Source organism: Podarcis muralis, chromosome 13, assembly GCF_964188315.1.
Source record: "Podarcis muralis chromosome 13, rPodMur119.hap1.1, whole genome shotgun sequence".
In the NCBI taxonomy this organism is placed as follows: Eukaryota; Metazoa; Chordata; class Lepidosauria; order Squamata; family Lacertidae; genus Podarcis; species Podarcis muralis.
In genome coordinates, this window is record NC_135667.1 from 29,436,205 (window position 1) to 29,462,303 (window position 26,099).

The following is a 26,099-nucleotide window of genomic DNA, read 5'->3' on the forward strand; positions in this document are numbered from 1 at the left end:
TGTTTTTGTGGGAGAGTGAGAGAGCAACTTTAGCGGCTGCTACAACTAACCACGATTGCCAGAAGTTTTTCAGTGACAAAATGTTTGTAATTATTGAATGATGTGGGACTCTGTGAGGATAGTTGTTGCTGGGGCTCCTTGCTGCTTGTGGATTTCCGTGGCACTTCATTAACTGCTGTTGTAGGCGCAAAAGTCTGGCCTGGGTGGATTCTTATCAGTCTAATTGTAGCCATTATTTCACTGTGTCCCTGGTAGACGTGTCGTTGCCTTTTCTTCATGCTCTTAATGGCACATTAATTTTTTTACTTTTAGATTTGTACCCTGATTTGGCATAGCTCAGAGTGACTTTCTTTCTTTCTTTCTTTCTTTCTTTCTTTCTTTCTTTCTTTCCCTATTTAAAAAGACCATTATAAATGAAAGAAGCAGCAAAAATACAAGAGTTAAGCAATTTCTGGGGGAGCAGTTACAAAAAAAAGTTAAACTCAGAGTAGACCCATCAGAAACAGTAGAACTACCGTAAGTTAATCATGCCCACTAATTTCAGTAGCTCTGCTCTGAGTGTGAGTGACCCCATCTGTTCATCTAAAACAGGTGTGGGTAATTTTTGGCTCTCTAGATGTTAATGAACTACAGTTCCCATAATCCTTGGCCATTGGCCATGCTTGCTAGGGCTGGTGGAAGTTTCAATTCAGCAACAGAAGACCAAAGTTTCCCCTCACAGGATCTAAAACAAAAGGCCACCCCCCCCCATCTTTTTTCTTTTGTCATATCATGGGTAAAAGTAGGACCAGAATGTTGGGAAAGTATGTTAAAGGGGAAGTATACCTTGATACATAAATTTTGGGTTGGTGTTTACCTTTTAAAGTATTCCCTCTCTAATATCCCCTTCTCCCATAAATAGTCATCTGTAGGTAAAAGGGTTCCACCTCCTTACCACTCTTGGCCTAAAATTATTATAATTGGTCCGATGGCTAAAGGGTGTTAAGAGGCCATTTGTCCTCATTCTATGTGACTTCGCACAAGCTTTTCCTCCTCCCCTCCAAAGAAGTCATAGCTTTGCAAGAGGGCCTTTGGACCGATTTCCTGTTATTCTAAAACGATGGTTTCTTGGGACTTCCTTGCATATGGGTTGCTACATTGCCACACGAGTGTCACAACCCAGCAAAACAAAAGGGATTTCAGCTCAAGGGTGGTGTAGAACTGAACAGTGGATTCTCATTACCAGAAGCACAATTTCTTGACCAGGTCCTGCTTTGGTAAGGAGGATCTAATGCAAACCATTGACGGATCCTGTCATTGTTGATGCCTGTTGAAGGAAGTGTCCTTTGGTCCAAGGCATTCTGGAGATAACGTTTTGAATATGACTGGTACTTAGATAAGGAACATCTTATTTCCCTGGGAATGATAGATCACTTGGTCTCTTGAGAACATAACAAGATCCTGCTGGATCAGGCCAATGGCTCATCTAACCCAGCATCCTCTTCTCACAGTAGCAGATCAGCAGTGTTTGAAATTAGCCAGGCGCCAGGCGCATTTTGCACCTGGCTCTTGACCACTTGCGACCAAGTGAAGATGCCCGGGTGCCAGGATGGTGACTGACATCTGCACGATTTGGAGCTGCATGCCTGGGGATCATTGGATCTGGACTGCTTTCACACACTTAATACCCCACCCTGTAGATTTCTATCCATTATATTTCATCAGCAAAATCAGAATGAATTTCAGGGACCAAAATGATTTTTCTGTGCAGCCTGAGCAGGAGCAATGAAGAACGTTATAGTTAATTGTTGTAGCTTGTCTTCACTTACCCCAGCCCACTGCCCTGCTCACAGTTGTGAAGAATATCCCCACATTATGAATGGTCCATGTCACCATTAAGAAAAAGAGGTAGGCAGATGGGCCAATATATATGTGGACTGTCCCTGGATCAAGGGACTTTTCTTCTTTAAGTTCTCAATGTTCTTAACCTCAACTAGCCAGATGTTTAACTGATAATCGTCCTGTGAATATCCAGTGGTACCTCGGGTTAAGAACTTAATTCGTTCTGGAGGTCCATTCTTAACCTGAAACTGTTCTTAAGCTGAGGCACCACTTTAGCTAATGGGGCCTCCCGCTGCACGATTTCAGTTCTCATCCTGAGGTAAAAGTTCTTCACCCAAGGTACTACTTCCGGGTTAGCGGAGTCCATAACCTGCACTGTTTGTAACCTGAGGTGTTGTAACCTGAGGTACCACTGTACAGTCATACCTTGCGAACGCTGCGGGTTGTGCGTTTTTGGGTTACGGACTGCGCCGAACCTGGAAGTACTGGAATGGGTTACTTCTGAATTTTGGCGCTCGCGCATGCGCAGAAACACTAAATTGTGCTTTGCGCATGCGCAGACGTGGCGCTGCTGGTTGCAAATGTGCCTCCCGCATGGATCACGTTCACAACCCGAGGTACGACAGTAATTATCCTGTGCCCTGAGACTTGTGGCTATGGGGCAGTATAGAAATTTAATTCATCATCATCATCATCACAGCCAGTCCATCATTTGAGAAATAAGACTTTAGAGCCGCCTTGCCCGAAAATGGCAACTAGACATTGTTTTGGCGACTGTAACCTTGGTTGAAGGAGCCATTTGGTGCCTAGCTTATATTATTTTGAATGTCTAACACTGTAAACCAGATGCCTATGGGGAGCCAGCATGCAGGACCCGAGCCCTACAACGTTCTCCCCATTTGTGTTTCCCAGAAACGGGGGTTCAGAGCATCCTTCCCTCCAACAATGAATGTAGAATCTAGCCGTCATGGCTAGTAGCCTTCTCCTTCGCGAACTTGCCTAATTCTCATTTAAAGCCTTGTGCTACTCCTGTGGGGTAACGGTTGCGTGCCAGCATGTGAGCATGGCAAGCTGGTTGGGCAGATCTTTGCCCCCAAGCATGACAGGAGAAGGAGCATACAGGAGTCCAGACAGGTGCCCTCCTTGCTGTTCCTTCTTACCTAGGGGGATGTAGGTTCACTCTTGTAATACAGCTTGACATGGATATGGAGCTGAGCAGCTCTCTTTCCCCCTGCCCCCCCTTTCCCTCCCATCACTTGGCCATTGTGACCTTTAAATGGGAAGGAGTAAAACTCGGCTCCTCACGCACCTGGGGGAGGCCTGAGCCAATGTGGAATGTTGCACGAGTCATACCTGACTTGCACCTTGGTAGCAACCTGAAGGGATGGCAGAGAATCCAAAGGCCATCACGTCTAACCCCTCTTTCTAAGATCACATGTCGGCTCCCATCAGCGTTAAGACACACCGCCTGGGTCACGTTTTGTCACAAGCAAAGAGCTCTTGTCTGTGTGCAGGGATGTGCATGTGTGAACAGAGGGAGGAAACACAACAGATTGTATAGTTCCTGGCGGCTTGTGTGCAAGTGAGCTGAGCGACACCTAATCGGATAGGAAGTAACTAGGATAACAGAAATAGCCCCAACCCTTACTTGCCAGACCGAGACGATAAGATAAACAAACGGCGCTCAACTGTACTTATTGCTTTAACCTACAAAAAGAACCACCCCACCTTCAAGCCCGGGTGCCGATGGTGTAGGGTGTGTGGACCTTTAGGGAAAGGGATTTCTGTAGAAAAATAAATCGGCATTTGAGGCAACAATAATTGTTGTTTGGAATGCAAAACTGTCTGTGGACTCCTAGCCAGCGCCACTATTCTGGGGTTGGTGGGAGTTGTAAACCACTTTGGTACATTTTTGTGATGCCGTGGTGTGTGTGTGTGTGTGTGTGTGTGTGAAAACATCTGGAAGCCACCAGGTTGGGTGGGATTATTTATTGCTAGATACATTATTTTGCTTTCTTAAGTTTCATGAAGAAAGTTGTGGAAATCTTAAAAGGATTTTATTTGTGTTCTCTTTTTTTAAAAAAATATGCCTCGTGTCTTGACTCTTAATATTGTTTTAAAATATCAGACTGCTTTCAAAAGAGGGGGAGTCAAAAGATGGCATTTACAGCTCCACCTAGGCAGATGTTTAAGCAGTGCTCTGTATTGGGGATTTCCCTGTTGAAGGCTGGTACTATTTACATTTTTCATGTTTCTGGAAGCTGAAGGTATTTCCAGTGAGTGTTAGCGAGCGCAGAGGGACAACAGTTTGCTGTAATTAATCATAGCTAATTTCCAAATGCATTCTGGAAAGGGGGAGGGGTATCCTCCCTTCACCCCTGCCATAATTAAGGCCAGTTTGCACCATATGTCACCAATAAGGAGACTTCCTCAGGTTAGCTGTTCTCTGTCCTGTTCTCTGTCATCTGCACAGGGATGTCTTGTCTGCTCAGTTCTGCTGTGATCAGAGAGAAAGAGGGAGAGAGTGTTGGTCTTTCCACAGTACCAGTGAAGCAATACTGGGGCTGGTGTTGGGGATGGGACTGGGAAGGAGTGTGTTTAATCCTTCCTGAAAACCTTCTCCCACGCCCCCAATTCTTTACTGGGTGCCTTCTCTAGGCATAACTTCAGAGCAAAGGTTTCCAACATGCCCTTGCCTCCTAACCTCATCTACTTGGTTGCAAGCAGTGCTTTGTTAATCTCTCAATCTGGGGTAGTGGTGGGGAGAGAGAGATTTGCTCTGAGATAAAGTCTTTAAACCTAATGATAGTTAGGGCTGAAGGGTGGGGGTGGGGGGTTTCTTCACCCAGCTGTTTCTTCTTCTTCTTCTTCTTCTTCTTCTTCTTCTTCTTCTTCTTCTTCTTCTTCAATGTTTTCGTCCTGCCACTGGCAACAAGCAATGTCTCTATGTCTTCAGGCTTTGCTTTCTTCTGGCCGATCCAAATAGCACAACAAGAGGAGGTGTTGAACAAGCAAGGTTAGCCTTTGAAGGAATCAGGCAGGGGGTTGTGGGTAAGGATGTGCTAAGCTGGAACTGAGCACTGCAGCACAGTAGATGCCTTACATTGGGGGTGCATGAGTTACAATATTCAATCTGCTGCCATTCCTGGAAAATACTCATTTTGTGTGTGGAGAAAACTGATCCTTTTCACAGAACACTACAGCTGGAGAGAGCCTTTGGTTATGGCAAAAGCATGTTTCCAGCCTTTAAGGGTGCCCAAGGAAACTTGAAAAGCAGCGTTTGAAATTTGCCAGGCGCATTGTGCCCAGGTGCCACAATGGCCCCTGAAGTCTCGACTATCTGGAGGTACATGCCTGAGGAGCCTGTTTTCATACACCAACAACACATCCTGTAGAATTCTATCCCATTATATTTTATCTGCACCATTGGAATGAATTTCAGGAACCAAAAAATTGTATTGAAAAATACGACTTTCAAGCCACCAGGCCCCCAAATGATAACTAGGCATTCTGTTCTGGCGACAGTAACCCTGGTTCAAGGATCCATTTGGCGCCTGGCTTATATATCTGAGTTTCTAATACTGCTTGAAAGTGTAGGGGGAGAATACCCAAGAATGCTAGGAAGTTTGATGGGGAGAGTGGGGTTTCCCAGTGGTCAGGGGGCGGAGTTTGCATGTTGCATAGTTTTGTGCAGGTCCCCCGTGGTTAGTGGAAGCAAGAATGCATTATGCAAACTAGGGGAACACATGCTAATTTCTCCATCAGTTGAGAATTTTGTACATCGGCTGCAAAATTCAGCTTCTGTGGAGCAGACTTTAGGCTGCCTTGGCACATAGCATGCCCAGCAGTAGCAGAGGAGGAACAAAGAGTTGCCCTTGGGCAACTTTCCCACGCAGGTTCCACATGTTAAAACAGCGATGGGGAACCATCAGGTGTTGTTGGACCTTGGCTCCCATCACCCCTGACTACTGGCCAAGCCCCCTTCCCCAACACCACCATGATAATCAAAATGGTCATGCCCAGAAACTTCCCATTTTGATTATCCCTCTGCAACCCCACCTGTAACTTTCCTATAGCCTCATTCTGCTTTGGGTTGCTGACACACACGAAACGTTCCATTTTTATGCAGGGTTGGAATGGGGCTGCAAGCATCCAACAGCTCTGGGTTTAGGATGGTGTGGGCGGTTTCCCTGCATAGGGTGTCAAGTAGAGGGAACACAAAACTGAGAAGATCCTTAGTTGAGAAGATCATTTGGTGGTGCCAAATTTTGGCCTTGCTCAGACTGCCCCTTCTACCCCCTTTTTATAGTGGAAGGATGAGGAACAGGAGGGACATGGGGTTGGCAGTCAATGACTTGTGCAAAACTTTCCAGTGAGTCGGAACTCTGCTGAATATTACTAGTATCAGGAAGAAGAGGTGCAGTGAGCCTGGGAAAATTGGGCTCCCCCCTGCTCCCTCTGATTTCCCCCTGCCCTTCTGGTTTCTCCTGACCCCCTCCTCAAGTTACCGGTGTACATTTTCCAGTGAATCTGTGGCAGAGAATAGACATTAGAAGTATTTATGAATTGCCTTTGTTCCTGAAGACTACATACTACAAACACACATTTTTACATATGTATATACAGATGCAAAGAAGAAAAGCACCAATTAAACCACAACAATGCAATAGATCGATAAAAACACCATTTAAACCGTGACAGTGCAATAGGTCGATGAAAACACCAACGAAACCATAGCTATAGAGAAAAAAAAGTTAGTAACACAAAGCCCGGAAGGAGCTGGCTGAATAAATTAGTGCTTTCTCTCTAGCGCGCATTTCCCGCAACTCCACTCTGTCTGAGAGTTGGGCAGGAGAGAGCATTTCGAAGGCGCGGTGTCTTTGCTTATCATCCGAGGATGGCATTTGTCTGCCGCCCTCTCCGGGCTGGCGGGCGGGCGCAGTTGCGCGCGGCGGCGCGAGTGGCTTGGCGGGTGCGGGGCCGAGCCTTCCCGCCCGGGGAAAGGGCACGGATTCGGAGCGGCGCGCCGGCCGCCGCCTTCCCAGGTGGCCCCGAGCGCTGGTATTTACGGACCTATCTCCCGCTGCCCGCCGCCGCCGCTCGGCGTCTCTATTTATAACCGGGAAGCTGCTGCTGTTGCCATGTCGCTGGTCGGCTCCCAGGCAGATTGCGCCGCCGCGGAGCGCGCTCCTCTCTCCTCGAGCCTTCTGGCATCTTCCTCCCCAGCCCGTTACTACGGAGGGGGGATGGTTTTCTTCCCGCTCCCTCCCACGCCGAGCGAGCCAGAAAAATGTATATGATATTCCTACCCTTTTGCTTTCTCTCCGCCGCCTCCGCCCCCACAACCGACGAAGAACTGGCGGGGGAAGTGTCAGCGGCTCTGATTTAAAGAGGTGGCCGGGCGCCAGGACGCCTGGGTTCTTTTTCCCAGCTATAAGAAGGGGAATTGGGTTTTTAAGTGGGGCGGGGGGCAGTGAGCAGGGGAAGGGACTTGGCAGCCCGGACCCTCTGAATAGCTCGGGGTGTTTTTTGGAGCGGATGTTGGAGCAAAAACCATACATTTCAGGGTGTTTTCCTTCTCTCCAACGCCAAGTCTTTATCACACATTTACCTCCATAAAAAGGTAAAGTAAAGGACCCCTGACAGTTAAGTCCAGTCGCAAACTACTCTGGGGTTGCATAGGAAGCTCCTATTACCCAATACAACTCTCCCCACTTCTAGTTTAAATCTACTAGTATGTTGAAATGTCTTTCACACCCCTTGTCCTTGAATGTTTTTAAAAACAACAACAAACAAACAAAAACCCTTAAGATTTCATTGTTTGATAGGTTTGGGGGCCAGCGGCAAACTTTCAGTGGCTCATTGGGTCTCACATGAAGACATGCTATAGGAACCTTCCTCCCCCCCCCCCCCCCACGATTTTATAGATGGAGGGATGGAGTCTGTTTAGAACTGTGACTAGCCTAGTAAGCTTTGCATCTAAGGTTATCTGAATTTGTGACTCGGCAGTCAAAAGTCCAAGACTTAATCCCTCTCCGAACTACACGGACAGTAGGGTTGCCATATTTCATAAAGTGAAAATCTGGACACAAAAGTTGTTGAGCTTTTTTTTTTAAACAAAATCTAAAAAAAAAGGGGGGGGGGGGAGAAGCCGCTATTTTAAAGGAAAATCTAGACTTTCTCACATGGATTGCCATATGCCTGGATTCTCCTAGACATTTCAGCGATTTCCACCCAGACACTGCTTCCAACTGCTGTATTCCGACTATGTCCGGGAAACTCTGCACATATGGGAACCCTAAATATGCACTTTTCTATAGTAAACTGTGAAACATCCCTCTAAGAAACTGCAGGAGGCTGGTCTAGGATTTGGGGGTGGAGGGTCATCAGAGACCTAGTTTGAGTGAAGCAATTAACCCTTCCATCTGTTCCCTTCCTTGTAACTTTTGTGTCTTGAGTGGGAACTGCTTTTTTTTTTTTTTGGCATGTCTTTCTCTGTAGCAACAAGGAGTAGAAGCATGCACATTTTAAAGTAGTAAATAAAGCTAAGCTTGTTCTCAGTAGCCCTGTGGTCTTTTGGCTTGCATGTTATAATTCTCAAATGATCTCATAGAACTGAGTTGCTCTTAGAAAATTTGTCAATTTGGGGTCAGTGTGTGTGTGTGTGTGTGTGTGTCCGTGTCCGAGTCTCCAATCTTGTATATGCAGAGTTGGATTGATCTTGCTGCATCTTTCTATTCCCCCAGCTACAGCCCTTGGCGTCAGAGTGTTTTCTCTGGGTGTGATCTTGAAGTAAATGAGAACTGAGTGAATAAAGTGTCCGCATTAACAAGATGTAGGCAGCACGGCTATCCCCAGAGAGGGAAGGAGTAATTACCTGTCCGTTCCTCCGCTGTGTTCCCCCCTCCCTGTTCTCCTCTTTCCCCCGCCCTCCCCCAACCGGCCACTGCGCACCCACACGGGCAGCAAACTGTAATCACTTTTATGGTGACAAATGTGGTTATTAAAGAAAATGGGTTAATCCGCCTCCCACCGTTGGAGGTGGCTTAGTGGGGATGGAGAAAGGGGGGGGTGCTTCCTCCCAATATCAAAGGGGGCAAGCAGAGTGGATGGGGCAGGGGGATCAGTGAGTGGACAGCTTCATTAACCCCCTTGGTATGGCAGGCCAAGCAAAAGGGAGGAGGGGATTGGGTCAGTGCTTCAAAGAAGTTCACCTCTACGGTTTTCCTGCACGGTCCCTTTCTCTCCCCGTGCGATTGCACGCCTGTGTGGCCTAAGTTCTTGCCTGTCTCCTTTGCACATTCTTCAAGAGAAAGAAAAAAATCTTGCCGAAAGGAAGCTCTTCAGAAGGGGGTATTTGGGTGGAGGGCAACCCCCCCTCCTCCCAACACTTTAACAAAGCCAGCCAGCTGGTTGGGCGATTGCACACAGGCTGTGTGTTTTGGAGGAAGGATGTATGAGTCGGCAAGGGACCTGATAGCCAGGCTTGGACGGAGGTTTCTGTGGTTTGAGGCCTAGGCCCTGCCCCGCTGCTGGATTAGGGGTGGAGGCCAGCCTTGCCTGTTGCTCAATTCAGCTTGGCCTCTTGTTGCAAAGTGCGTCTTTTCCTTCAACGGTTGTGCTCCGCACATCTGGAATTTCTAGCCCAGTGAAGACCAGCTCAGAGGCTTGTGGCCAGTGCCTGGTGATCTACCTTAAGGGGGAGGGGGCTGAACAGGATTTCCAGTGTTCAGTGGGGGTGGGGTGTAGCTCTTTCGTCTCCTCCCGCCCTTCTCCTGACTATGAGAGGCAGGATAAATTATGCAAAATGTGAAAACATATGCAACATTGCTTTGCATAATTTATGGCTATGGCCAGATTTGGCTTTTCTTGGCTGTAGTGTCAGTACTTCATCTGGACGCTATCTGGGTCAGCTGCTTTGCTATTTAAAATGTGTTTTGTCCAGGGTTGTAAATAGCCACTCGCTGGGGTCCCTGTTGGTGTGTAAGAACCATCCCAATTGTGTCAATTTTAAAATGTTGCTGCTTTTTAAAGTCACAGAGGACTAAAATAGGTGCGTGTGTGTTCAGGTGTTATAGTATACTTGTGCAGAATTATTTGCAAATCTACATCAAGAGTGTAGCTTTGAAAAAGCTAGGACACCCGTTTTATTTACCATGTCTGCACACATCTATCTTGTGTGCTACTTATATGTAGAAGGCATTCTCCATTCCTGAGGAACCCTTGTTATGAGATGGGACCAGCTTTTGTTATGGACTATTTGCAAGAGGGTCACTTTTTGTGGCCATAGAGAGTTCTGCAGTTCCCAAAAAATTGAACTGCCCCTGAAAATCCAAAAGTTGTCCTTTTTATTTAACCCTTGCTTTTTATTTGTTGAACCACATCAGCCTTTGTCAACCTGGTGCCCTCCAGATGCAGTCGGACCTCCAGTGTTGTATGTAGCCCAGTGACATTCAGAGGGCATCAGGTTAGCAAAGTGCTATATATTGAACGTGTTAATCCCTCTCCTTCCCCCCCCCCCCAATCCCTGTGCATTTCTGACTGGGTTCCCTGCTCCACGATGTCTGGGGAGGCTCGAAAAATATATACAAGCATTCTTGGGCATGTCTACACAACAGATATAAACTGGTTTAGCTTCCATGGCATCATTCTGAGAAGGGAACGGCTGCTCTGTTAAAAGGGAGAGGGGATGGCCCGAGATCTCTTTAACTCCTGGCACACTTCCAACATTACAGTCTCCAGGGCTCCCTCGGGAAAGCCAAGCCAGTTTGAAACTGGTTCAGGCTTGGGAGTGCAGAAGTGCACGCCGAGTCTCTTAACACAGGGCTTGTCCCTTGCGGAAGCTGCACAATGTGCCATAAACCTTGCTTTTTATGGGGTTCTTTTTTTGGGGCGGGGGGAGGGTGTCAGGCAGCAGTAGGAGAGAGCACGAAAGCACAGCAGAACTCACCCCAGTGAAAGCTGCTTTCTCCTCACCAGCCGAAATTCCCTTATACAGTGGTACCTCGGGTTACAGACACTTCAGGTTACAGACTCCACTAACCCAGAAATAGTACCTCGGTTTAAGAACTTTGCTTCAGGATGAGAACAGAAATCGCTCAGCAGCAGCACGGCAGCAGCATCGGGAGGCCCCATTAGCTAAAGTGGTGCTTCAGGTTAAGAACAGTTTCAGGTTAAGAACGGACCTCCAGAACGAATTAAGTACTGCTCGGTTGTTGTTTTTTAGATACAGCGGTACCTCGAGTTACAAACGCCTCAGGTTACAAACGCCTCAGGTTACAAACTCCGCTAACCTGGAAGAGTTACCTCGAGTTGAGAACTTTGCCGCAGGATGAGAACGGAAATCGTGTGCTGGCGGCGCAGCAGTAGCAAGAAGCCCCATTAGTGAAAACACGCCTCTAGTTAAGAACAATTTCAGGTTAAGAACGGATCTCCGGAACGAATTAAGTGTACGCTATTATGACCCCCACCCGTCCAAATAGCCATAGTCTTTCTCTTCCCCCCTCCTCCCGAAGGCATGGAAGGATGGGTGGGGCCCCGCCACCTGTCGCTTGGGCAGGATGGCGCGTCTGGGCCTCCTCTAGGGTAACCGGAGTGGCGCATTCTTAGCGGTAATTTTAGCTGCTTAGGCTGAGCTGCTCCAACAGGTGGAATTTCATTTTGTCATTGAAAGGCCTGTTGTTGGGAAGAGGGAGTTGTGTGTGTGTGTGTGTGTGTGTGTGTGTGTGTGTGTGTGTGTGTCTGCCTGTGCCTGCTTGCTTGTATCCTTGGGGGGGGGGGGAGAAGAAAGAAATAGATATGCAATTTATTCTGAACATTAAGACCCCAGGGTAGGGGTGGGGAGCAGCAGGGGTGCCTCCGCTTCTGTGGCATGTTGGCACCCAACCCTCCTCTCTCTCTCTCTCTCTCTCTCCTCAGTTTCCTAGAGATGCAACAGCTATGGTGTGAATTGCAGGCTTTTCTATAAGCTGCATAATTTCAAACAAGACCCAAGAAGGGTCTGAATCATGCAGGGGAACATGTACATAATTTCTGTTTGTTTTTTAAATATATTTTGAAATGTATGCAAAAGCACCTTCAACTGGGAAGGGCATTTTGCAGCAAGGTTTGCGTGCTTTTAATATAAAAACTGCAAATGCAGGTGGAATCTTGGGAAAGAGGCCTTTATCTCGCACCTGGAACAGAGTGTCTCTTGGATGGGACCTGTTGTGAGTGGTGGGCATCCGCTGTTTTATTTTTTAAATATTTTTTATTGAGTTTCTTTTCTTAAAGTCATCGACACAAAATTAGAGTAAGAAAATACAAGAAACAAATACAAAACCGAAATAATAAAAAGGTCAATACAATCCAATTTTCAATCGTTTTTTCAGTATTCCAAATGGACTTCCCCACATCCTCCCAACTCTGCGTTCTTTGTAATAAAAGTTTCAGCAATTTGTTACCCTGTTTCTTAACTTACTGTATCTTTCAGTTATTATGTTTCTAAGTTCAAAATATTATATCCCAACTTTGTACATTTAAAATTAACATAATAAAATTGTTTCATATTACCACCTGGCATCCGCTGTTTTATTCCTATGCAGATTTATGTCTTTCTAACCAATCAACCAAGGCTGCAATTCCTTAAGCAAACTTATTCAGTCTTACTGAACTGAGCGGGATTTCTGTGAGTAAACATGTAAGACTTGAGTTGTAACATTTAACTGGATAACACCTCTAATTTTTAGTATTATTTTCTCAAAACATTTTTATAGTCTTACAACATTTCAGCAAGCAATAGTCCTTAGTTGCAGTGAAAGTGGGTACATTTCCCCTGTTGTATGTCTCTTACAAATACTATGACTTTTATACATACACACTGCTTTTTTTCTTAAAAAATGTTTAGGGGTACTCCCATTTTCCTACTCACATTGAAATACTGCCCCTCAATGAGGCCAAACTTAGATTCACAAAATGTTTAGGACTATGCATACCCCTGCGTCCCCCCAGGAAAAAAAAGCACTGCATACACAGACACACACACACATTCTTCTTTCATGGCCTTAAATACATATTTTGAAAATTTTGGTTGTACCTGCAAACATCTTAATCACTTACTTCAAAGTATTTGTATCTCCCTTTCCCACTCCTTTGTCCCCAGTGCAGCTTATTCTGTAAAGCAGTTAACCAGCTATAATTAATTACGTAATTAATTTAAAATGTTTAAAAAATTAAATAGTTATGAACAATATAAAGTTTCATTAGCAATATAAAAAACAAACAAAGCAAAACCCAATACTTAAAAATAACAATAACAAGAAAACTGCAACAAGAAGAAGCCAAATTATTTATCACATGTTTGGGAAAGTAAGATAATTTGCTAGGGAATTTGAGGATGACAAAGCAGAGCACCTGCCTCCATTCATTTTCTGTCTTGTGCTTTTACCAGTCCATACATCCTCACTGCAACTTTGCCTTTTAGTTGTGGCTCCCACCTGATGCCTTGTACATCCTTCTTACAGTGGGGCAAGGAGAAGACAGAGGCAGCAGGCACCCTGGTTTCTCCTTTTGGGGTGCTGCTTATCTTTGCAGAATCATAGTCATACATGGCGCTTTACAGAGTCACCCAAACAATCGTTTTCGAACAGGGCAGTTCCTGCTCCTTTTCTCTCCAGATCCGTGGGCTGGATTCTTGTGCCTGGAGGCTGAGTTTTAACATCTAACACGTCCCTGTAAAACTTGAATAATAAATTAGTAGCTTTGGTATCTACGAATGACTAAAATCAGCAGGGGTGTGCCTTCCTTGCGCAGGGCCTATGGTTGTTTATCTGCATCAAATTGTGGCATGACTGAAAGGGGGGGAGAATAGGAAGGTGTTGCAATTAAAGGTACCTCAGTTGCTGCTGGGAGAAGAAGCAGTGGAAGAGGATTGGAAGAAATTTAAGGACTATTTACAAAAACATTGTAAATTGTATGAGTGCTAAGAAGGATGCAAGATTGAAAACAACATGGCATCAGCAAGCTAGTTGAAAGGAACATGAGAATAGGTGAAATTTGAGAAAAAGACAAATTTTGGATTAATATTATGTCTAAATTAAGTATTTAAGCTCTTGATAAAAGTATTTAAAGTCAGAGACACAATATTGGAAAATTACAAAATAAGAATCGAAACAAGGTGATAAATTGCTGTTTAAAATTTTATAAATTAGGAACGTAGGAACGAGAGATGTGAGGAAGTCCAAAAAGTGAAGAAAATATGGTTATTAACTATTTGATTTTGTTGTGGTATGCTTTTTGTATTATGTGTTAATCTTTTCTTTTTTGTGTGTCTTTCTTTGTTTATTGTATTTTGGTGATGGTTTTATATGTGTTTGGTGATTATAATGTCTAAAATCTTTAATAAATATTTTATAAAAAAAAGGTACCTCAGTTGCTGAAGGTGAACCCATGTGACCTTTTTCGGGGGGGGGGGCAGGATAATTGGTTGTGGGGAATGCGAAAGTAATTAAGGAATATGGAAGTCAAAGTGGACAAACTGATTCCTCCTATAGCTCCGTCTCTCTGGTCTAAAGAAAAGCAAGACTGAGCCCTGTGTGGTGAGCAAAACAGAAAAGTAGTTCTGTACTGTAGTGCAGTTTTGAAAGAGGGAGGGGAGATAGTTTTGTGGCATCTTAAAGTTCAGTACACTTATGGCATAAGCCTTCAATTCGTATCTGCTGTCCACTTCATCAGTTGTATGAAGTGGTGAGCCTGAGTTACAGGTGTATTTACACATGGGGTTTTGTTTGTTTTTGCTGTGGAGTGGGAGGGTTTTGAATGATACAGAAAGCGAATGCATAAAGTCCTGGCAGTGATAACTAGAGATTGAAAGTTAACATTTCAAATAACTTATTTTATGCTTGTGTGTTACAGTTCACACAGGTATCCTAAAGCATTCCATCATTTTATGTGGGATCTTTTGATTAATTAATTAATTTTTCTCTCCCCCAAAACGTCAAGTTTAGACACACAACACTTGTACAGACAGAGGCACACAACCACACACTTCCTTCTGTGGGCACAACCATCCTGGGTTACTTCATGCCTAGCTTAACATTTTTAAGAAGGGTTCTGCTTGGTATGCCTGCTGAATGGAGCGAGGGTAGGAGAGGCTTACAGACACCACTTTTTTACCCCACTGGGGAAACTGAATCAAGTGAGCTTTCTCACCCGTGTGTGTGTGTGTGTGTGTGTGTTTGTCTGTCTGTCTGTCTTCCAGGCAGACGCCAACTTCCTCAGCCCTCTTGAGGTACCTAGCAAAACCAGGTTCCCCTTCTCATCCTTTTACCCTCCTGTGAGCCAGTTGTGAGAGCCATGTGCAGAGGCCTCGCTGGGTGGGGGTGGGCAGAAAATCCGGAGTGATTCATGCCCTATTCTCTCTCTCTCTCTTGGTCACCCTCCCCCCCCCCCCTTTCAGGAACATGACTATGACTCAAAGGTTGCCGCTCAAAATGCCACAGAACTGTGGGGCACATGCAATAGTGTCAACTCATTTTCCTGATCTACCGGCTCGTTTTTGCGTTTGGGCGTTGGTGTCCTCTACTCATAAACTCGTGGCATTGTGGCCGTGCATCTTTTACCTATTTCACATTTTGGGGTGTGTGTGTGTGAGAGAGAGCCACGGGTGTGTTTCATTCTTGGGGTCCTTGGATCTGTAGCTCTTCCTTTTCTCCCCTCCCCACACACTGGTGACAGTCGCGTGTGAGCCCAACCCCAAGAGCAAGAAGGAAAACCGCAAAACTGCGACCACACATCAGATTTTCATCATACTTCCTGCCTTGTCCCCAGTTCACACTTAACGGGGAAGTGAGCGGCCAGGAAAAGGGGGGGGGGGTATGGCGGCAAAGAGGATGGCACTGTCATAGCAACAAGTTTATAATAATTATTGCGGTGTTAGGCCTGCCTTATCTTTTGCCAACTGAATACTCACTTGCCAAATGGCCTCTTCAGCTCCAACTTACATGGGTCCCAGGCTCACAGGCATTAGTGTCAGAACCCATTTATCCAGTGTAAAACAGAGGAAGTGGTGAGAGTGCTTTTGGGAGAGTGCAAAGTGCCTTACCACAGCAGCTGGATGCAGATGCGAAAGGCGTGTTGGTTGGAAATCAACCTTAGTTAGGTTTTCAAGGTGCGAGAAAGTAGTATCTCTTCCACCCCACCATTTAACAGGGGTTGAAGACCTCTTGATCTTAGTTTGCTGAAGTGGATTGAGGATAACAACAACAACAACAACAACAACAACAACAACAACAACAACAACAACAACAACGTTATTATTTATACCCCACTCATTTGCTTGGGTTGCCCCAGCCACTCTGGGTGGCTTCCAGCACATATAGGCACTGCTTTTTTTCTGGGGAGACGCAAGGGTACACATACCCCTAAACATTTTGTGAATCTAAGTTTGGCCTCATTGAGGGGCAATATTTCAATATGAGTAGGAAAATGAGAGTACCCTTAAACATTTTTTTAAGAAAAAAAAACCACTGCATGTAGAACATAATAAAACATCAAACATTAAAAACATTCCTGTACAGAGCTGCCATCAGGTATCTTCTAAAAGTTGTGTAGTTCTTTATCTCCTTGACATCTGATGGGAGGGTCTTCCACAGGGAGGGCTCCACTGCCGAGAAGGGACCATGGTGGTTGCTAAAGGGAAAGACCCCAGGGCTCACGCTTGTCAGGCGTAAAAAGGCACTGTTATAACAGCCCTGCAGAATCCTGGGAACTGTAGTTTGTTAAGGGTGCTGGGAGCTGTAGCTCTGTGTGGTCAGCACCCATCACAAGCAATGGTTCCCAGGATTAGCGTCGTAGCTGGCCGTTTGGGTGCCTGGGGCGGTGCCTGCGCCCAGGCCACCCAGAAGGGTGGGGTAAGCCACCCATTGGGCAGGGCACGCTGCACGGAGCCTCACTGCCACCTCCCCTCAGCTGTAGGGCGGCAGAGGGAGAAGTGGCGGACAGATACAAGCCCCATGCTGCTGTTTCTGGCAGCGCAGAGCCTGCAGGTGCCCGAGCTACTGTGTCATTCCCAGAAGAGACTCATGGCCTGGGTGCACTGCAGGCCCCACGTTAAGTGCCGCCCCCCACAGTGTGGCGCCCAGCGCCCCCCGCCCGCCTCTGCCCAGGATTTTCCATGACTGTCAGAAAGGTGTAATCGCGCTTTAGATTTGTGGTGCAGATGTGACTCGAATCCCAGATGCATGGGGCCCCCAGAGTCATGCAAAAGAAAGAGATGAGGAAGCAGCTGCTGTTGGTGGTAGTAGTGGCACAAAGCGAGGAGCTGATATTGTGAGGGAAACGGATTCTCTGCATGTCAGATGTGCTCTCGTAATCACTGTAGTTCATCCAGGGTTCTGATTGCTGGCATTGGCCAAAAAAGTTCTGGGGCTTGGTGCCTGTGCTGCTTAAGTACCAAAAATCGAGCCAAGTGGGTTCAGGTTGAGATTGATGGGCCTTGTGCGGCTCGAGGTTCTATTTTTGCTCTGCGGCTCCAGACCCTATGTTCACCTGAGCTGGTTAATTCTGTCCTCCCACAGGCCATCTTATCAGCCTCTGATAAGCACAGAATCTGGTGGATGCCATCCTTGGAACCAACCTCTCTGCCGGGTTATGAAGAGAAGTGAAACTGGGCAACGCTGGGAATCGAAATCAGCAACGGGGAAGTTGCGGGTGGGCACGCTCTGGTTGCAGGCCTGACAGGAAGTCCTTGGTTGGCGCCGTGTTTGGGGTGTGCCAGGGTGGGTGAGGGTGGCAGCTTGTTTGTCCGGCAGCTGCTTTCAGGGCTCACAGGCCTAGGGTATGTTCTGATGTCCCAGTGAGGGGGGCGGGTATCTTAGAATTTACCCCTGCAGTTCTGAAGTGAACCTCTAACTTCCTGAGCACATGATCTAGCTTTTACCCTAGTTATTATGAATGCTCCTAATATTTTAAGGCCAGATTTAAAAACAAAAACAAAAAAATTATCCGCCTCTTAGCTTTTTAAAAGCCTTGCAGCTGAATCATAAACACACACTCTTGGAAGTCGGTCCTCGCTTGAGCTACAATCTCTGTTCTTTTAGTTCTCTGCATGGTGATTAATATAAACTCACTGTCGCCACCATCGTCCCTCTTAAAACTTCCTCCCACCTTGCAGGCCTCTCCAGTCACATATTGTCTGCTTTCCTGCTCCTTGGACGTGCCACTGTCCCTTGTCAGGCATAGAATCTGACTTTGGGCCAGGCAGCCAGTCCAGCTGCACTCTATTTACTTGAGGTTTATACTCTTTCATAGGTGCCACCTCCTTGGGGCCAAGGGGTCTTTGCCCCCCCCCCCCAAATATTTGAGGGTGCTGCCCCTCGCACCCCAGCTGCAGTATTGCATAATGAAGAAGGTGTCCTTTGGTATCCATGCAGCCTGAAAGTATTTAATAATTTCAAGTGTGCTGCTTTGAGTCTTTGTATGGTAGAAATCTGGTTATTGGGACACCCCCCCCCCCGGTTATAATAATCATATTGGCAATGTGCAGCGGCAATGTGCACCAAGTTACCTCATTTGGTGCCCATGTAGCCCCTGCAACGTAGAAGGATTCACGGGTTCCCCCGCTGGTCTCCCCTTGAGGAAAAAAGATTTTTAAAATTGCTGGTTGTTGAAGTCACTCTTAAACATTTTGGAACAGAGATGAGTGCAATATGAAACCAATATTTGCCAGACTGGGAAGTAAATACCAACCATTTTGTCTTTGTGTTTTAATTCCCCTTGCTAGGCCAGCACCTGGGAACAAAAACACTGATTTCTATTCCCCCCCTTCCCTTTTCTTCTTTCTTTTCTTCTTTCCTCTTTGGGCATACACAAACCCCACAAGTGAATTATTGCATCCTTCATGCTTGGCTGCAGCTCTGCTCCCATTCTAGTCTCTCATCCATTACCAGGGTGGCAAAAGACTTCCACAGATAGACCTAGGCATTAAGCAGTCAAGCTATTGCCAGTAAGGGTGTGTGTGTGTGTGTGTGTGTGTGTGTGTGTGTGTGTGTTGTTTTTTTTCAAGCAATACTTGCGGAAGCACCAGATTTTCCACACGCAGATCTGTCAGCTCCCTGTAGATTTGCTGTCTGGAGGATAAAAGCAGGTGGGGGAACCCCCTAAAACAATGGTGTCAAATTGCTCGTCCCCACTGGGCTGCATCCGTAATTTTTCACCAAAATGTTGGTTCCCCCTGAATTCAGGGCCGGCGTTTCTAAGTTCTAATTTCTATCTGATTGGAAACCTTGTTTTTACAAGCAGGGGTTGGATGGGCCTTCTGTCATGGGTGCTTTCGTTGAGATTCCTACATTTCAGGGGGTTGAACTAGATGGCCCTTGTTTGGGGGGGGGTCCCCTCCCAACTCTACAATTCTATGATTCTGCATAATTGGAACTTGACAAAAAAGGGCGCACACTTGGACCACAGGAGCAATCATTCCCACTGGCAAAGACTGCTAGAACTTGGGGCATGAACAGCCCTAGAAACACACAAGGTATGAGAGAAGGTGATTCTGACCACAATTTAGGCAATAGCAAATGAGTCAGCCGCTCTGCCCTACTAAGGGCCTGAGCTTCCTGGCCACGAAGCTGCTTTCTGCCATATTTTTTTTGTGGAGAGTGCCAACAGGTACCTGATAAAGCCTTCAAACTTTACATATGACTCCCCTCTCCCACCTCTAAAACCATAGTAGTATGTCTGCAAGGGAAGTTTCCAAAGACTACGTAGGTATGACTCACCTGGAAACCACACACACAGCAATGGAGCATGGGCGAATGTCTGGTTCTGTGATTCCATCCCCTTTCACTTGGTGATGGGCAAGTTGCTATTTCTTATGAGAGCAGAGGAAACCCGTGGGCAGTTTTCTGTAAAATTCTTAGAATCAGAAGGATGTGAGTCTTCAAATAGTGGCTGCTGTCTTGAAGGTAATACTACGCACTTACTTGCCTGTCTGTCTGCCCCTGCATACCCATGCCATTCATCATTTGTGGCATATGAATAGCCAGATAAAAAGGCAACCCACTCTCATCTCAGACCAGTTCACCAAAGCTTTCCTCACCAGCTTGTGCGGAGGAGACATTTCCTGCTCCTCGCAGGTGAGTATTTATTTAAAAGTCTGAGCCAAAGCATGGTAGAATGCCATGTAATGCAGATCCCAGCCTCATGGTCTCATTCCTTCCCTGTGATGGCTCTGAGGTCTCTATAGATCCTTTTGTGACATTCTGCAAAGTCTTGTGCTTTGGGAAGGGAGGGAGAGAACAACTGAAATATTTTGCACACCAGTGTGAAACAAAAACGAGAGTCACTGCATTTGCCAAAATGATTCCAACTGCAGAATCTGGAGTTCCTGGGTTGAGAGGGGTGTTGGGGTGTGTGTGTAAGTGTGTGTAAAACTGAAGAACTCCACTCCTCGGGAGTGTGAAAATCAAGGCACCCAGTAGCTCCTGGCACCTCAGAAAAATGAGCCCAACAGCTGGCATCTAGGTTGTGGGCAGAGGGCAGGAAGCAGGTTTTTCCTCCTCTTCGGAGGAACATAGAAAATGTTGTTAGTCTCTGCTGCATTCCTGCCCTAATCTGTAGGCAAGGGCACCTGTATGCATTGTGGGTACAACTAGCAGTGCTGGAATTGCCTCAACACCAAGCCACCACTCGTAGTTGGTTGCAACTGTGAAAACGTTGGGGAGTTCCAGAGGGGTGCAAATATGATTTAATATTTCCCCATTTTAGTCTGTTGCAGCAAAAACTGCAGAGTTTTGTGGAACCTACAAGACAAATTTATTATGGCATAAACTTCTGTGGACCAGAGTCTGCTTCATCAGATGAACGGAGTATTATTCTGGGATGGCAGGCACATATACACATGGTGGAGGGGAGGAAGAGAGAGGTTGGGGAAGTGGAATGTAGACAATTGTTGGCATCCGTCTTGGGGGACAACAGAGGAGTGCACCTTTGGGGCTGAGGTCAAACTGTTGGAAGGTTGCAGTGCCTGCTGTGGCTGTAGAAACCGATGCTGGAGAGACATGTTTGGTTGCAGCTGGGGCAGATGAAGGTGTCCCGTTGTGGTGTTCCAGATGCACTATGGCGTTTCTTTTCTCTGTGCAATGACTTAAATATATGTAAAATGATTACCACCCACAAGGCAGTGTTAATGGTAACGCAAACCCTCCTGGCATTGGTGAGAAATGAGGGCATTTATTTGGGGACCTGCACCTTTGCCAGGGTCCTAGGACAATGTCTTTGTCCTCGCTCAAGAATTGTGGGGTGTGACTATTTATCCAGAACGTCTATAGACACATGCCACATTAACCTGCATGCGTTAAAGCATTCTTTGTGGCAGTTCTGACCACCCAGGCAGCCGGAAGTATGGCCACACTATGCAATAATGGCGGAGAACCTGTGGCCCTCCAGCAGCTATTGGGCTCCAGCTCTCACCATCCCTGCCCATGGTGCCATGCTGGCTGGGAGCTGCAGTCGCAACAGCTCCTCGAGAGCTGATGGCTGCCTGCCTCTGACCTGCAACCACATGGAAGCCAAAGGGAGCAGTGATGGTGGAGTAGCAATGTCAGGCTTACTGCTTGGGCAGAGGCCGCAGGCTGGTTGTCCATGCCATTTGAGCTGGCACATGGAAAGCTTTTTAATTAAGCGGCTACCAGCATGTGGAATGGGGCTGTGCATTTCCAGCTTCTCATAGGCCTCGTGCCAACATCAACAACTTCATAGTGTGTCCCAGGAGCAGGAGTTTGGGAGTGGTGTATGCATGCATGCAGTATTTTGAGAGAGGAATGGTAAAAATATCTTAGGACAATTCATGATTAGGGAAGAGGGGAATATGCCCCCTCCCCCAGTGGTTGCTTCTATGGCATTGTGCCCCAACGAAGCGTCTTTGCAATTACTTGGGCCCTGTTGGGGTGTCTCCTTTCTTCCAGATTGGCCCGCAATCTGCTTTCTAGTGCCAGGCGAAAGACACACTGCAGCCAACTCTCCTGCTTGGCCAAAGGGAGGAAAAGCCTGTCTTGCAGCAGCCCACCTACCCCAGGCCAAAATGTAAACCTTTGACACCCTGGGAAAGGGGAGAGTTACTCTTATGGAAACAGTTCTTGTCATTTCCAATGTGTGATCCAACCTCCATCCCCCTTTAACTGGGAGTACAATCCTACACACCCCTTGGAACGTCTTCATTCACCTAATGAATGATTTTAATTTTTTCCGCACCAGCTCTTCTGCAAAATGTTTAATTTCTCCCTTCCTTTTATAGACATAAAAGTGTAAGGCTGTTGTCATGCTGCAGTTTGTGTGGCTGCCAATAGGGGGCCGCACCAACTCCAGCGCAACAACAGAATGGCAGGCAGGTAAGCAAGCAAGCAAGCAAGCAAGCGAGGAGGGGGGTAGACTGGCCAAGCAAGCTGCTCACCAGAAGGGGAAGCACTTCGGAGGGGCTGTGGGAATAAGTGAAGGGGGTGGGTGAAGTGTAAAGGGAGTCAAGTATAAATGGAGGAGGGGTTGGCAAAGGGGTAGATAGGTAGGTGGGGCTGGCGAATAGAGGGAGCAGAGGTGGCAACCCCTAGCTTATGATAGCATTGGGACACTTACAAACGACCTCACTTTCAATACGGTCCGTTCCTGCGCATGTTTTGCGACCGGTGCGATACTTCATTTTCAATCAGTGCATGTCCTGTAATTTCCTGCTGGAGCCTTGTAACTTTTTATACCACAGGTGTTTCGGTTTCTTTTTTCCCTCCCACTTTTATTGCGCTGTAACGCAAGAACGCCCCTCCAGACGGCAATAATGTAGTAATACTGAGAAAGCATCGTGGAAGAATTAAGAAAGTGGAACCCTGTCTTAATCCACCTGTAATGCACTCTTGCTGTGTCAGTGACATGTTGCAAAAGACACTCCAATAAAAAACCCAGACTGGAATGTCCCTTGGTGGGTGAATTTTGTTTTTTGTTTAGTTAATTTTTAATTGAGATATTTCAACATAAGATACAGTTAACGCTGAACTAATCTAAAGAGAGAGAAGAAACAAACCAATAAAATTAAGAATAAGAAAGGAAGCAAAGAGAGAAAGACAGAGAGACTGTGTATATACAGTGGTACCTTGGTTCTCGAACTTAATCCGTTCTGGCAGTCTATTTGACTCCCGAAACGGTTTGAAAACCAAGGCACGGCTTCCGATTGGCTGCAGGAGCTTCCTGCACTTAATCAGAAGCTGCATTGGACATTCGGCTCTGAAAAACATTTGCAAACTGCAAACACTTACTTCCAGGTGTTTGCACACACTTCCAAGTGTGTGGCGTTTGGGAGCCGATTTGTTCGGGAACCAAGCTGTTTGAGTACTATGGTACCACTGTAATGCCAAAATCTGTATCACAATTATATCTTAACCCTTATTCCACACACCGAAGAGTGATCCCTCCTAGCTCTCACCTGGGAGCTTCCCCCTCTTCCCTCAGCCCCATCCCTGAGGGAGCCCCTCTGGCCTGTCGTTCATGCAAATTTCTCCATCCTCTGCCCTTCACCTGCCTGTGTGTATCTTCATTTATCCCCAAATATCAGTCTTCAAAAACCAAAACATACATGTAAATAGAGTTAACAGAGAGCTAGCGTTAAAAGTCACAGAAAAAGCAAGATTAGGAGAGAAACGGAATTAAAACGTCAGCCTTGCGATTCTCTGTCTGCCAATTATGTACATAACAATTATTCAAAATATTTAAAGTACGCACTCCAGAGGGAGATTCTAGCTGGATTAATAAATGTCCTTAGTGGGCAAATTTGTGTTGGGGTTGTACTTGGGACCGTGCAGACGGTGTGAGGTGTCGCTGCCTCTGTTGTTGTTTAGTCGTTTAGTTGTGTCCGACTCTTCGTGACCCCCTGGACCAGAGCACGCCAGGCACTCCTGTCTTCCACTGCCTCCCGCAGTTTGGTCAAACTCATGCTGGTAGCTTCGAGAACACTATCCAACCATCTCGTCCTGTGTCATCCCCTTCTCCTTGTGCCCTCCATCTTTCCCAACATCAGGGTCTTTTCCAGGGAGTCTGCCTCTAGCAGTGGCTGCCTCTAGCAGAGCTCTTTTGGTACAGCAGAGTTGGGAACTGGGCAAACCCCAGATCCATGGGGCCACAATCTGTTGGGAACTTCTCCTGCATAAGCACTGTTGACATTAACGGGAGCCGTGCAAGATCTCCTGTTCGTTTCAGTGGATCCTGAGAAGGAGAACTTCCCAGTGGGGCATGCTAAAAATGAATGGCAAGTATGCCCACTGGGAACAACGGGTGCTGTCGGAAGGCCCTTTGCAACAAACATGGCAACCTCAAATGCCCATTGACATGATGGGTCTTGATTGAAATAAAGGCAAGCTTTAAATAAACCAAGGAATTGATCGCTTTCCTGGTGCGTGGTGCGTGGTGCGTTGCCATTTCATTTTTCTGCCTCTGGCACCAGAATGTTGTGATCCTGCCCCAATGGGGTGTGTATATACATAAAAAAATATTAAGTGTGCAGCAGCATGATAGAGTACGGCTAGGGCAGAGAGGACCCCCCCCTTCTATTCAAAGTCTTCCATAGGAATCGGCTTCCTCCATCTGCTTCCTTGGGGAGGGGGGGAAGGTAGGAGACCTTTTATTTTGTTTTTCATTAATCAGCATTTCCCTTAGTGGTCTGCACTCCATTCTCTTTCCCCCCACCCTTTTCCCGGTGATTTATGGTTCGGCAGGGGCAGCAGGTAGCCAAACCTCCCGACCTCCAACTCATTTGTCTGGAGGGGCTGGGCCACCTGTCACCTCCTGTCAAGGGAGAGCAATAAATGGTCTCCCGTGGTAATTACCCACGGAGGGGAGGGGTGGAGATTGGGTGGTGGTGGTAGCCGGGGCTGGCTGGGCGGCAGAGACCAAGGAGGAATGGCACCCAAGCTTTGGGGTGCAGGAAGAGAGTTGTCTGTGTGTGGTGCCCGAGACCAGGGTGCGAAAATCTCTGCCCTCTTCTGGATTTCCCTCTCAGATTTGGCCAGAGCTGTGGTTTCTGTTGTTCTTCTGCACCCCCTCCCCATTCCACCTGTCCCCTCTTGGATGGAATGACAGAATGAAAGGGGTCTTCTTTCTCCTGGTGTGTCTGTGAGGTGGCCTTGCTTCTGCAGACGTTGTCAGAGGGGAAGTTCCTGCCTGGGCGGAACAGCAGAGTATAGGAGGGCAGGGTAACGTTTGCTCACCGAAAGCTTTCCTCTCAGTGCCAGTTTACAGCGCGTTGTCTAACACTTATCTTCCTCAGTCCCATAGAATCCAGTGAGGGTATTGAGGGAGAGTGTGTGGTCATTATTTTGGATCAAGACAGAGGAAAAGCACAGCAGAGCAGAGAGATACCAAAAAGGCAAATCTGATGTATCAACAAAAATAGCAGTGGGGCTTAAGTTAGATTAAACACTCCAGCCCCTTAAATTTTATTTATTTTGCACTTAGCGGCATAAGGGGTGTGTGTATAGGAACATCAGAAGCTATCTTTTACTGAGTCACACCAGTCAATTGCTCAATATTGTCCTCACTGACAGCCTCGTGTGTGTGTGTGTCACCCCAAATATTTCTACAAGTAAGGTAACATAGGGTCTATTTTATAGAATCATAGAGTTTGAAGAGGCTCTGTTATGGTTTGTGCCTCAAGTTCTTTCTATATAGCTATATATATCTATATAAAGTTTTTAGAAACAAATTCACATGTGTTGTCTTAATTAAAATGCATGGATTAACTATGTTTGCCAGACAACATCTGAACCAATGTAGTATCTTAAGAGCAGCTAATCATGAAGGCCGTGTGCCTCCAGGATTGGGGAAGACAGTTGGGAGGGCCTACAGCACTCATGCCCTGCTTGGGGGCTGATGGGCCACTGTGGGGTCAGGATGCTGTCCAAGATGGGTTTTTGGATCAGATACCTTCCAAATCATGATGAACTGCAACTCCCATCAGTCCCAACCAGCATTACCAGTGGTTAGGCTGGGTGATGGGAGCTTTGGTCCAGCAGATATCTAGAGGGCTCCAGAATCTGATCTACAGGGAAATGCAATTCAAGATACTTAGAATTGCAAGGTTGCCTTCCATTTATCTTTGAAGTAAAGCAAGAAGGTGATCCCTAGCTGGTGCAAAAAAAAGGGGGGGTTCTGGGGGACCATTTCTTCATAATTGCCAGAGGTTCCTGCCAGTGTGGCGCAATGGTTAGAATGTTGGACTAGGATCTGGGAGAGCAGGGTTCAAATCCCCACACGGCCATGAAGCTGAC

The 26,099-nt window shown here is 46.6% G+C and overlaps 1 protein-coding gene across 2 annotated transcripts in view; it reads left to right on the forward strand.

Moving 5' to 3' along the window:
* Positions 1-26,099, forward strand: part of RARA (retinoic acid receptor alpha) — a 201,533-nt gene that overhangs the window by 56,031 nt on the left and 119,403 nt on the right. The gene's annotated exons all lie outside the window — the stretch shown is intronic.